The sequence below is a fragment of the Hyaena hyaena genome, unplaced genomic scaffold (assembly GCF_003009895.1).
Source record: "Hyaena hyaena isolate Hyena2069 unplaced genomic scaffold, ASM300989v1 scaffold_165, whole genome shotgun sequence".
Taxonomy (NCBI): Eukaryota; Metazoa; Chordata; class Mammalia; order Carnivora; family Hyaenidae; genus Hyaena; species Hyaena hyaena.
Genome location: NW_024080797.1, coordinates 2,250,194 through 2,259,391, shown reverse-complemented (window position 1 = coordinate 2,259,391; position 9,198 = coordinate 2,250,194).

Below are 9,198 nucleotides of genomic sequence, written 5' to 3'. Positions count from 1 at the left end.
CTTCCTCTTTTTTTATAATTGTGTCTTCTAATTCACCTATTCTCCTCTCTGCCTCCATTTAATTATGTACCTCATTTATAGCAGTTTTTAATTCATCACAACTATTTTTTTTTTTTTACAAATAGTTTATTGTCAAATTAGTTTCTACATAACACTCAGTGCTCATCCCCAAAGTGCCCTCCTCCATGCCCATCCCCCCCTCCCCCCCACATCCATCAGTTCTCAGTTTTTGTCAGCATTCAAGAGTCTCTCATGGTTTGCCTCTCTCCCTTTCCCCCACCATTTCCGCCCTTCTTCTCCCCCTTGTTCCTCCGTCAAGTTCCTCCTAATCCTCCTATACGTGCAAACATATGGTATTTGTCCTTCTCTGCCTGACTTATTTCGCTCAGCATAACACCCTCAAGGTCCATCCATGTTGCTACACATGGCCAGATTTCATTGTTTCTCATTGCCATGTAGTATTCCATGGTATAGATAAACCACATCTTCTTGATCCATTCATCTGTTGATGGACACTTAGGCTCTTTCCATGTTTTAGCTATTGTGGAGAGTGCTGCTATGAACATTGGGGTCCATGTGCTCCTATGCCTCAGCATTTCTGTATCCCTTGGGTAAATTCCTAGCAGTGCTATTGCTGGGTCATAAGGGAGTTCTATTGTTAGTTTCCTGAGGAACCTCCACACTGTTTTCCAGAGGGGCTGTACCAGTTTACATTCCCACCAACAGTGCAGGAGGGTGCCCGTTTCTCCACATCCTCGCCAGCATCTAGAGTTCTCTGATTTGCTCATTTTAGCCACTCTAACTGGCGTGAGGTGGTATCTCAGTGTGGTTTTGATTTGTATTTCCCTGATGAGGAGGGATGCTGAGCATCGTTTCATGTGTCTGTTGGCCATCTGGATGTCCTCTTTGGAGAAGTGTCTGTTCATGTCTTCTGCCCATTTCTTCACTGGGTTGTTTGTTTTTCGGGCGTGGAGTTTGGTGAGTTCCTTATAGATTCTGGATATTAACCCTTTATCTGATATGTCATTTGCAACTATCTTTTCCCATTCCGTTGGTTGCCTATTAATTTTCTGGGTTGTTTCCTTGGCTGCATCACAACTATTTTTTTTAATTCATCACAACATTAAATTGGATGCCTCCATTTAATTATGTACCTCATTTATAGCAGTTTTTAATTCATCACAACTATTTTTTTTAATGTTTTTTATTTATTTCTAGGAGAGAGAAAGACAGCGTGAGCAGGGGAGGGTCAGAGAGAGAGGGAGTGACAGACTCTGAAACAGGCTCCAGGCTCTGAGCTGGCAGTCAGCACAGAGCCCGACGCGGGGCTCGAACCCACGAACTGCGAGATCATGACCCAAGCGAAAGTCGGATGCTTAACCGACTATGCCACCCAGGCGCCCCATCATCACAACTATTTTTAAGCTCTATAGTCTTTGTAGCAATAGCTTCTCTGATGTCTTCCATGCTTTTTTCAAGCCCAGCAATTAATTTCATGACTATTGTTCTAAATTCTTGTTCAGTTATGTTGCTTATATCTGTTTCAAGCAGCTCTTTAGCTGTCATTTCCTCCTGGAATTTCTTTAGATGAGAGTTCTTCTGTCTTGTCATTTTCAGACTAGCTTTCTGTCTCTTGTCAGTTTTAAAAGCTTGTTATGCGCTCTGCACCTGCAAGTACTGCTATATTAAAGAAGGCTCATTGACTGTCTAGGGCCTATATGTTCATGAAGTGTTCTTTTAATGGTGTCTCTTGGTCTCTCTTGTTGTTTGGTTATTTTATTTCCCTACTCATAGTGGTATCTGGGACTCTCCACCATGTGTACTTTGGCTTGTTTCTTGACGCAGCCTTATGAGGTAGCCTTATGAGACAGTGTGCTCTGTCTCTTTTTCTTCCCAAACTCCTGCGGTTCAGTGTCCTATGGCTTCAGTCCTTCTCTGTTTGAGAGATGGGGGCAAGCAAAATGCACGGAGCTCCCTACTTCTCCACCATCTTGCCTCCTCCCTCTAATTTTTTTTTAACATTTATTTATTTTTGAGAGTCAAAAAGAGGCAGGTCATGAGCAATGGAAGGGCAGAGAGAGAAGGAGACAGAGAATCTGAAGCAGGCTCCAGGCTGCTTGTCAGCACAGAGGCCAAAGTGGGGCTTGAACTCACAAACCATGAGATCATGACCTGAGCTGAAGTCAGACACTCAACCAACTGAGCCACCCAGACGCCCCTAGCGGTGTGAAGTTTTAACCCAGGAAAAATTCTACTTCCAGCAGTAATCACTCAAAATGCAGACTTCTAGAAGTATGAGTGGGTTTGGAACAGAGTAAAGAAACCGGAGAAGGGTATGGGAAACATGTCCCTGAATTCATGCCGTGTAACAGAGAAACCAAATACCTGCACTCTGTGGAAACTAACGATGCTGCTCTTCCTAAGAAAGATGATTTTCCTACTCCCTATAAATTGGTTAACTGTCATCTCCAGTTCTGTAAAGCCAAATAACCAAATTCCAATGACCCAAGGGAAATAGCAGTTTAGGCTGTATTTTGTATGATGGGAAATGGGACCAAGGTTCTCCCTTGCTTTAGGGATGGTAACCCCTATAATACCAGAGTACTGTCAGTATGGTTTTGAGTTCACAGCGTTAGTACATCTACACAGTTACTTGAATCCCTGCGTAAAGACGATGACCTAAGGAAAAATATTTTAAAACTTGATGCATGCAAGTTCTGCCTGAAATGGCAGTGGGGAGTACAGGGCAGGGGTGGGGGGAGCGGCACCGTAACTCAGATGGAAATGCTTGCATATGAGGGAAGGCAGGGGTTCAGATGAGGGGGATATTTCAGTGGCATTTAGAGGGAACAGAAGAACTGAGCTCCCAAGAGTGACTGTATTATGAGAAAAGATTTCCAGGTGAATAGTTCAAGCCACTTTATCCTGTCCCTTCAATGGCAAAACAGACAGCATCCTGGAGATGTTAGGACTATTCTAGAGCAACTGTAAAGGTAGGAACCAGAGCTGCACTCACAGAATGCACTCCAGTCTTCCTCAGGGCTGGGAAGCCCAGAACTGGGCAAGCTAAACCTGTCTACTGAGAACTGTGATGGACTTAGGACTGTTGGAGATACTTTAAACACACTGAAGAAGTATGTAACTGAATTATCATTAAAGCCATTTTTTTCCTCATTTGGCAAATCATGATTTGAAAACATTTGGTGGGTAACAAAAGTCAGTACAAAATTATATTGAGGTATTGGGTTAGTCGTGAAGCCTGAGAGAAATTCACAGGAGAGTGAGAGCAGGGCCATTCGTGGAGGCTTCCCAGAAAATATGGTTCTGTAGGCTAAGTCAGATGTGACTAGGCAGCAAAGCAGAAAAAGGACATTCAGTGAAATGTCCTGGGAAGGGAAGGGAAGGGAAGGGGAGAGGAGGGGAGGGGAGGGGGAGGGGAGGGGGGAGGGGATAAAATAAAATAAAATAAATAAATAAATAAAATGACAAGACTCCAAATGCGGTGTGAGGGGCAGCAAGGACATGGGCCCCATTGGCCCCAAGAAGCTGTGATGAGGAGCTCTGCATGACACATTCTCGGAGGGTGAATGTGGGGTCAGACAAGGAAGAACGTCGGAGCGAGGCAGGGTACGCGCACTCACTCCATAATCAGAAAATAAGGACCCGCTTCATTTCTGAGCAGGGCTAGCTAATGAGACTCATGCTGAAATCCAAGCATCTGTAATGAGTCTAGAGTAAAAAAGAGGTGGTTATAGCAACAGAGACAGAAGAAGAGAAGAGCAACATTCCAAACAGGAGACGAGAGGGGCATTTCAAGGCACAGTCCTGAGCGCTTGGTGGCTAACCTCCTGACCCAGATCTCTCAGGGGGCAGCCCCAGCCTGCCTGCCACCAGGAGGCATCATCTGAGCAGGACACCATGTGTAACTCATTCCCCCCAAAACCCTCCTTGCTAGGAGTGGGCAAAGAGAAGAATTTGTACTCTGTTGGCTCAAAGGCAGTGTCTGAATACCGAGAATGAAGACCACAGTATGTGTTGCAAAGAAGAAAACATATTGAGAAGACAGAATGTGATGCAGTATAGCTGTTATGTGAGCCACAAGCCCCCAGATCCTCAGGCTCTGGGATTTACGGCAGCCCCCTCAACAGTCTGTCTATCCCACTCCTGAGCCTTTCTGTGTGGGAGCCTCTGTCAGCAACATTGCTAGAGCCTAATAAGAAAGTGGTAGGATACATTTGTGGGGATGAGCACAGGGTGTTATATGGAAACCAACTTGACAATAAACTACTTAAAAAAAAAAAGAAAAGAAAGTGGTAGGATAAACAGGTGATCAAAAAACTACAAAAACACTAATTCAGTGGGACGCATGCACACCGGTGTTTATAGCAGCACTATCAACAATAGCCAGATATGGAAGTAGCCCAAGTGTCTACCAACTGATGAATAGATGAAGAAGATGTGGTATGTATGTATATAAATATATGTATAGATGTGTGTATATGTATATATATATACATGTACATATACACACACTGGAATATTACTCAGCCATAAAAAGAATGAGATCTTGCCATTTGCTACCATATGGATTGAGCTAGACAGTACAATGTTAAGTGAAAAAGTCAGTAAAAGACAAATACTATGTGATTTCACTCACAAGTGGAACTTAAGAAACAAAACAAATGAGCAAAGGAAAAAAGAGAGATAAACCAAGAAACAGACTCTTGACTAAAGAGAAGAAACTGATGGTTACCAAAGGGGAGGGGAATGGGGGGATGGGGAAATAGGGATTGGGATTGAGGAGGTCACTTGTCAGGATGAGCACTGGGTGTTGTGTGGAAGAGCTGAATCACTATATTGTATACCTGAAACTAAAATACACTGTATGTTAACTACACTGGGATTACAATTAAAACTCAACTTAAAAAAAAAAAACAAAGACAAATGGGTGAAAGAGCCCCTTCCTCAAGGGGAAAAAAAAAAAATCACACAGGAGGAAGGAAGGCTCATACTATGCTGTTCCTACCCTTCCCCATTCCAGCCCCAGCACCCAAATTCATTGGAGCCTCAGACTCTGGCATTTATGGCAGCCCCCTCAACAGTCCGTCTATCCCACTCCTGAGCCTTTCTGTGTGGGAGCCCCTTCATGAGCTCTAGCTTTTTTCCTCAAGCTTCAGCCCTACTCACTTATTCAGGGCACAGATGGAGCAGCTTGATGCTCCATCTCCTCTGCCTGTAACCAATTACTGCAAGTCGAGAGGGAAGGCTGCTTAGGACATCTCATGGATTTTAAGATTACCCATTGTCTCTGCTTCATGGCCTCCTGATTGTCTGTTCTAGAACATTAAGCAGAAAGTCATGAATGTTATTTTAACTGCAGTCAGATGGCTAATAGAAACAGCAAAGAAGCAATTATCAGAAGGCAAAGGCAGTGCAGATCTCCCCATCTCAGTCCCTGCTCAAGGTTAGACTGGCTTGGCAATGACTCTGAGGTCTTTTAGAGTGTAATTCTTCATTCAATCAGAGTTCACTAGACTGCTCTAAACATAGTTCCTTACACTCATTTTTATTAGTTGTTTTAATAGTCAATTGTGTCAGTAAAATCTCATCTCAAATGAATAGACTAAACATATAACAATTTCTTAGGGCAAATCAAATGAAACAAAAACAATATAAATGGCATTTGTGTAGGAAATAGTAGAGAAATCATCTCTGCAAACTTGTACTTAGTAGAGATTTTGTAGTAAAATGTCAAAGCAAGTATCATTCAATTATCCCTGTGAATTGTTGTTTTCTAGTAATATCTGTGGACATTTTAACCTTAGGCTGCCTCACCTCTCTATACAATCTGTCTGGGGGTCTCTTTCCTTCATGCTCAGTTGCTATGTGTTCAAAGATAACACAATTACCAGACTAAACTAAACAAACATAATTGTGAAGACCAATGTTGAAAAGCAATTTCATAGTGGATTGTTTGCTCCCTGCTAAACTTCTCTGCTCCTTCTGCCTGGAATGTCCTTCCCCTTACTCTCCACCGAGTGCAATAGACCCCTGCTTATCTTCCAGAAATCCCATCAGGCTTGACTTCCCTGGAAATACTTTTTTTGCTTCTAGCCCACTCTCCTTCTACCAAGAACACATAGGGCCTTTCTCCTGTGATCCATCACAGTGCTTTCTGTTCACTGGAATGACAGCACTTTGTCCTGGGTCTTTCCTGCTCTGCTCTTGCCTACCTCAGTCAGAAAATAGATAAGGTCCTACTTCCTGCAAGGAATGTTGCCTCTAAATGCTCTACCTCTTAACTGTGCCCTTTTAACTTCTCTTTTGTCTCCATGATCGTCCTAAGAATCATTCTATTAGTGTCTTATGTCATCTTATCTGTCTTTATAGCAAAACTCCATTACAACACAGACTGGTGAAATATGGATTCGTTTATATGCCAGAACTTGGGGGGAGTGAAGAAGGGCAAGATGAGGTAGAAGGAAAAGGGCAATCAGCTCAAAGGTAGTTTCCCTACCATTTCAGCCACAAATGTTGTACCCAAAAAGGCTCAAATGGATTAATATTCTCCTGCATCTTATCACCGATCATTAATGCAGTGTAAGTGCTCTGTCCCTTGGGGCAGCTGCTATTGCTCGAGAAAATGTCACCCATTATTTGTAAAGACATCTGTGATCGCCCCTGAAAGAGCTTCCATTTTAGGACCAAACATAAAGCAAACAATTTAGAGTAAGAAAAAGGAAAATGAGTTTTAGGCATGCAGAGAGATGAGACATACATGTAGAGAACAAAGTGAAGCTTTCTTGACAACTCATCCATTCAACATATGCTTGCTGAGACGGCTATGAGCCGGGAACCATTTTGTGTGCTGGAGATAGAACAGTAAACAGGACAAAACCTCTGCCTTTATGAGACTTGAGTGAAAAGATAATTTTGAAATCATTAATAACATAATATTGATTATTTCTACAAGGAAAACAAAGCACTATGAAGAGAAAGAGGCTGAACAGAAGGTGGAAAGCTATCTTTGATAAGATGGTGAAGGAGTCTTTTCTGAAAAGGTGATATTTGAGTACAAATCTGAAGAATGAGAAGGTAAAGGAAACACTCAATAAGATGTGTGGGAAAACCATTTCCAGAATAATAAAATATGAAGGCTACACAGGAGAAATCCACTTAGTGTGTTCAACAAAGAACAAGAAGGCCAGAGCAGTGTGCACAAAGGGAAGAGTGATACGAGAGGCACTTCTGACTTCTCATATGACAGAGCAAGCAAGTCAGCAAATTCTTGCCCCAAAAGCAACTTTAAGAATGGATTAAACAGGGACGCCTGGGTAGCTTAGTTGGTTAAGCGTCCGACTTTCGCTTAGGTCATGATCTCGCGGTTCGTGGGTTCGAGCCCCGCATCAGGCTCTGTGCTGACTGCCAGCTCAGAGCCTGGAGCCTGTTTCAGTCTGTGACTCCCTCTCTCTCTGACTCTCCCCTGCTCACTCTCTCTCTCTCCTAGAAATAAATAAAACATTAAAAAAATAAAACTTTAAAAAAAAAAGAATATAATCTCCTATGGTTGTAAACATTAAAAAAAAAAAAAAGAATGGATTAAACAATCAAGAACAACTAATTCTGTCATTCTGAAATTTAACTAACAGCATACAACACATTGAGAGGCAATTGTTTGTGAAAACTATTGAATGTTGGAGGACAGTGGAGTTCTCAGCTCAGGCTGCTCCTACCTCTCCTCGCTCCCCACCCCCCAAATTCTGTAGGTGCAAGCAGGTTGGGAAAGGCCATGGAGCCCAGCAGCTTTGCTGTTGCCCTCGGAGGGGGCTTACCTGGCCTGAAACATTGCCACTTAAAGTGGTCACGTCAAGGGTAAATGAAAGGAAGAGCTGGCCACTTGAGTGGATTGAGGTGGATGTCCTGCTTGGGAAAAGCAACAGATTGGCACACTAGCTGGATATTTAACAGGGAGTTCCAAGAGGGGACAAAGCTCCAGAGGGCTCAGTAAATTGGTCATATATCCCAGGGTGACTGGAGACCAAAGCAATCCCATGCCACACACATATTCCTGGCCGACAGATCCTGTGCACCAGCACACAGGAGACCTAAAGAGCTTGAAGGAGGGGGTGGCAGGAAGCCCAGGCAGACTTGGACATGGCCTGAATTTTGAATTTGCTCCTCGTTCCCCACACAGATTCATCAGTATAGAGTGAAAGCCTTACAGGCTTGAAGGCTTAGAGCACTAGCACTGACATGTCTTTAGCTGAACAGTAAGTTATGCAAACACAGGAAGAACTGCTCAGAAATCAGACTTAGAAATAAATCAAGAAAAAAAAAATAGTGTCTGTGCACTGCACGAGAGACTAAAATTCATAGATTCAGTCAGGGGAAGTTACTAAAGAAAAAATGAGACTAATCCTCAGAAGGAAGACGAGTCAGAATCCCTAGCTGTACAATAAAGCATTCAACAGAAACTATGATACACACAAAAACACAAGAACACCTGGCCCATAATAACTGAAAGGAAACTATCTTGGAGTGCTCCTGAATATTGTATTTAGCAGGGAAATATTTCAAATGAGTTGTTATAAATACGTTCCATGAACTAAAGAAAATAATGTTTAAAGAATTAAGGAAAAATATGATGACAGTGACTGAGCGCACGGGCAATCTCCATAAAGATAGAGAAATTATAAGAAAGAATCAAATGGAAATTGTGAATGTGAAAAGCAGAATTAGTGAAATGAAAAAAAATTCTCTAGAGGGTCCCGGCGGCATGGTTTGGATGGCAAAAGAAAACATCAATGAACATCTTAAACACTGAGTGACAGAAATTACCTCATCAGAAGGACACAGAGAAAAAAGAGTGAAGAAACATACACAGAAGCCCAGATACCTGTGGAACAACATCAAATGTATCAGCACACGTGTAACAGGAGTCCCATAAGGAGATCAGTACAGGAAAAATATATATAAATATTTGAAGAAAAAAATGGCTGAAAACTTCACAAATATGAAGAAAAACATTATAGATCCAAGAAGCTCAAAAAACCCGAATAGCCTAATCACAAAGAGATCCACCCCTACACAAAGATAGGGGCACCTCGGTGGCTAAGTCAGTTAAGCATCTGATTCTTGGTTTCAGCTCACGTCATAACCTCATGGTTTGTGAGTTCGAGCCCTGCATTGGGGCTCGGT